General features: G+C 36.3%; 1 long non-coding RNA gene across 1 annotated transcript; it reads right to left on the reverse strand.

Annotated features, from left to right (window-relative positions):
- Nucleotides 1-238: 238 nt before the first annotated feature.
- LOC133881709 (uncharacterized) lies at nucleotides 239-2,619 on the reverse strand. The gene is made up of 3 exons (XR_009902581.1): nucleotides 2,507-2,619; nucleotides 1,776-1,831; nucleotides 239-302 (listed from the first exon to the last, which is right to left on the reverse strand). It is a non-coding gene; the product is annotated as an uncharacterized LOC133881709 (long non-coding RNA).
- Nucleotides 2,620-4,977: the final 2,358 nt, after the last annotated feature.

Here is a 4,977-nt window from a genome sequence, read left to right on the forward strand (position 1 = left end):
AAACACATATCAAAAACGGAAATACATCTAATACATAACTGTTATCAACAACAAGAACCATTTACATGTCTTAACTGATTAAAGCTTATAAAACATATTACATTAAATACATATTAGAATACAGGCTCTATAAATACATATGCCACATAGGACATTAGCCATAAATAAAATACCTACAATGCGAACTACCCATGAGTCCATGACTTATGACTGTCGCGATGTGCTCCAATCATAACATCCCATACACTAGGTGGATGAGTCAATATCTATATCCGCAAAACCTGCAACCAAAGCATTAATGTCTGCACGGTTGCGGGGGTTGCCGCATCCGCACAGGTGGAATTATGAGCCCACCATCTCCGCATAAAACATACTGAGACCTCAGTAATATTAAACTAACTGAGTTTTTGCAAAGAACCAACTTTTTCTTTTTAGTCTCGCGTACACTATAACAGCTACCAATTTATAAAATTTTGTTTGAAAACCCCCATAGTTGATATAGCAAACACCGACTATCAGAAAAATATTTAAAACATACTATGTAGTTGGACCCATAGGAGTTCCATTGGCTTGGAAGCAACTACGTATATACCCACCTACAATAATACTTTTATGTTGGTAGCTCAAATGCACAGAGATCTAACGTTATTAACTATGATAACACCGTGCCTCAGGGCATTACAACTTCATGTCAAAGCACATAGTTGTCCATACGGTTACTAGAGTAAGACTCTGATATCCAAGCAATTCTTACTGATGTGCCACGACAATCCATCTACCTACTCCCAAGTCACACTGATATCCCAACCAATAGCATCACATCAAAGTACACTAAGCTTAAAACATGCCATCTCGCTCTTTAGTACGAGCTTACTGTCATTTCCCGAATATGGTTAACACCGAATCCTAGGGCATTACAACTTCATGTCAAGGCACATAGTTGTCCATGCGGTTACTAGAGTAAGACTCTGATATCCAAGCACTTCTTACTAATGTGCCACGACAATCCATCTACCTACTCCTAGGACACTGTATTACTTATACCGAACCATGACAATACTCTTATACCTCCAAGCTCAATGTTCTAAAATCATGCAACCAGACGATAGCAGTATACATAAGCTCTTTTGCCATTAAAACTCTTAAGCATACTAATACGTCTAGCGTAAAAATCTATAATATTCTATATCATGAAAACATTACACAATTTAAACTTTGATATGCATGCTCATGATTGTCTTTTCATCCCTTGTGAGGTTTACCCTCTCTTTAATTCTTTTGAGATTTACCCTCCCTTTCATTCCTTTGAGACTTACCTTCCATTTCATTCTTATGAGGGGTTTACCCTCCCTTTCATTTTTATGCACATGCTTTATGCTTTACAATTCAAACTCTATACTCCTATTCTTTAAAAATCATGATTTTTTGATAAACCAATCAACATGTAATTTTTATCATTCAAACTATACTCCTATTCTTTACAAATCATGCTTTCTTCAAATACGATAAACCAATCAATATGAATTTTTATCATTCTTCTTTGCATAATTTAAATCTCAACAACAGCACCCATTCGAACACTTTAAATCAATTCAACTCCTTTCACTCATACATCATCTCATAACATCATTGATATTATTTGAAGATAATTGAAACTACTCAAATCAACCAAACAAATATACTCAACATACAGTTGGTTCGGATTTATAAAACACATATATTTTGCAATTCTAATATATATAAAAATAATAGTTTCTTAGTGAGTAAAATATCACCTGGCTGCACGGATATTAAGCACTAGGTTTCCTAGACATCACCTTGCAATACGTCACTGAAAAATAATTCATTGCACATTATTGACAACTTCTAATATTGGACTCACATTTAGCTCTTAAATTGCTCAAGAGCTAACCCATTGAAAACCCATAATATTTTAAGGGTTCCAAATGCCTACCCATAAATCCTAGACATTAACTAAAACTTAAACAATACTAACCCAAAGTATTTACTAAGGGTTAGATATTAAAATCACTATTTGATTTTTTACTCATATTATTAATTACTAACCCGTAATTAATTTCACTAACCCATAAATTATTTTTACTGACACTTTTATAGTAAGATTAGCCCTAAAATTATATTCATTTATCTCTAAATTATTTCTCACTAACATTTTCTCAATATCATTAACTCTAATATTATGCTCATTAATCTAGTCACATAAAATACTACTGTATTAAAACAACATTAACCCTAAAATTACGTTTACTAATCTTTTTACAATAATTACCAATTTATTAACATAATTTAACGATCTAGATTTTAATCACTCAAAAACCCCAAAATTAATTTAACTCATCAAATTAAGGTTTCTAACTTTAAATCATAATTTATAAAATAATACCCCAAATACAATATTATTAACCCAATAGCTTTTACTAAGGGTTACTCACATAAAACTCAATTAAAATTAAATATCCAAAAATTAGGGTTTAAGGAAACTCACCAAAAATTCCACCAAATGTAAATCCAACACTTGGAGAGTGTTTAGCAAGCTCTACACAACAAATCCTAAGAACACATAAAATTAAACTCACATATCTTTAGATTTAATCTAAAATCTCAAAGACCAAGAGTTTTCAAAAAATACTTCAAACCAATCGGTAGAAACGTAGATCGGGTTTCGTAGATCACGTTACTGAAGTCGGATTTGAGTTTGGACCATTAGATCTCCGTAGATCATGGTTTTTGTATAAAAAGCAAAGAGAAAAATAAGAAGAAGAGGCACCGCCTTTTTGGAAAAAGAAAAGAAAAGGTCGAATGGCCTTTTCTCTTCTTTCTTTTTTGGTAGCCTTTTCATGAACGTGGCGTTCACCTTTATGTTTTTTTTTTTTTAATAATTATTTCTATTTCTTTTCTCTTTTAATTTTATTATTATTTTTTTTTCTATTTCTTTTATTTTCTTATTTCTATTTTAAATTCTTTAATTCTTTTCTTTTCTTTATTTTATTTTATTTTATTCAATAATTTCTTTTATATTTATTTTTCATTTCTAATTTCTTTTCTATAATTTCTATTTTCTATTTTATTTGGACTTTAAAAATATTCATTTGCATTTTTAATGACACCAAAATAATTTTAATTAATCATTTACTCAAATTTATACTCTAATTATTAAATAATGTCTCGGATATTACAACTTGAACCACAGGCACAGTTTCCCAAGCTATGGCCGAAATCGATCGCTTGGCTGCCCTCATTGGAGGCACGCGCCTCTGGTTGGACATAGCCAACGGCTTTTTTTAGTCTTCTTCTTCATTTTGAAGCCATCTTCGGAGCATCTCCTAGTGCGGAGGCCTCGAGTACATTAGTCCTCTTCTTGGTGGCCTTCGAGGCACCTCCCAAGGCAGAAGCTTCGGGTGCATCAGCCTTATTCTTTAGCAGTCCGCCATTCTTGTCAACCAAGACCTTGTCCTCGGGAATTTTGCACTGAAGTACTCCCTCAGGACGGCAATATCCATGACAATCTTGTTGAAGTTGATGCCGTCTGTTTGATTTACTCCCTGCAGTGAGCAGGAGATCATCTTTCCAACCTCAGTCTGATCGGCAACGTTTAGGTGTGGCTCCCTCAGATCCTCAGCCAAAGGCCTCCACTCCTGGGGAATCCTCTGATCCTCGGGAAGCTCTTCGGAGGAAGAACATTCCCATTCCCATGAAACTTGGAAGATCTGCTGCTCCCAAAGCTTGTTGTTGGAATAACTATTCTTCAACCAAATAAAGAGGGGGTTCTTGCGAAACTGGAGCTCCACTACCCCATCATGTTGAAGAATTGGGGGATGCTCATCCGGGTTCCGAGCACCGTTTTCCACGAAATGTAGGAGGCGAAGAGATAGTTCCAAGGATTCGGGATGAGCTGACTCGAATCCGAGAACGGAAGCCAGAGTCCGACCATGAACATCCTCGGCCTGAGCTCTTTTAGACTGAGCTTCCTCGATCGGAAACTACTCCTCTTAGAGCTTGGGATGAATATTGAGTGGGGAGTTATTTCTGGATTCATTTTCGGAAGACATTTCAAAAAAAGGGATTCGAAAGAGAAGCTGGAAAGTTTGAGGAACGAGAAGGATTCGAGAGCAAGGAGAAAGGAGAGCAAGAGAGCTTGAGCAAGAAGGTAGAAGTGAAAAATGAAATGTGAAAGAAGAGGATATATATTGAGGAGGTGTATTTAATGCACCGCCAGCCACGCGTACCCGAGAACCGAAGCGACACCCATCAAGTTGGTGGCTGTCAGCACACGTGCCCGAGAACCGAAGCATCGCCATCAAGTCAGTTGTTAGTGCCAAATCGAGATTTAAGGAGTCATCATTAAAGTGACGCCTCGAATGACAACTACCCAAGAATCTAAGCGTCATCATTACTTCCAGAAAAGTCAGTTACGACGTTAGGTGCAAGTTTCGAGGAAGAATATAAAATAAATTGCCCTTATTTAATTATCTTAAATTCAAAATTCAAATAAGAGAATTGGGGGGGGGTAATTGTTGGGGAAATTATCATTCCCAAAGCCAAGTAGGCTTACGACTGAGCCTCGGGCCCATTCGATCTAACCGACCCAGCAAGACCCGCTCGGTCATCAAGGTCTCAGATACCCATTGCAAAATCTTATTAATATCCTCGGTCGACAGGACAAGTGATAGGCACGTTACAATGATCTCAGTACATCATCATCTCGGGAATGCTAAAAGGACATATCGAAGGCCCATATCTAGTTGATCTCGGGAATGACTTTTCCAGGGTCACCACAAGGCAATATGGACGAAACATGTTGAAATGTTTATCCTGATATTACGGCCGGAATTTATGGGATAAGTTTTGATCTTATAGTCCCTAGCAAGATGCAAAAGGACTCTATCTTGGGTTTCTCGGGAATGAACATTATCCACAGAAGAGCTCTATCCTAAACCCGAGATAAACCATTATCCC

This window comes from Alnus glutinosa, chromosome 11 (assembly GCF_958979055.1).
Source record: "Alnus glutinosa chromosome 11, dhAlnGlut1.1, whole genome shotgun sequence".
In the NCBI taxonomy this organism is placed as follows: Eukaryota; Viridiplantae; Streptophyta; class Magnoliopsida; order Fagales; family Betulaceae; genus Alnus; species Alnus glutinosa.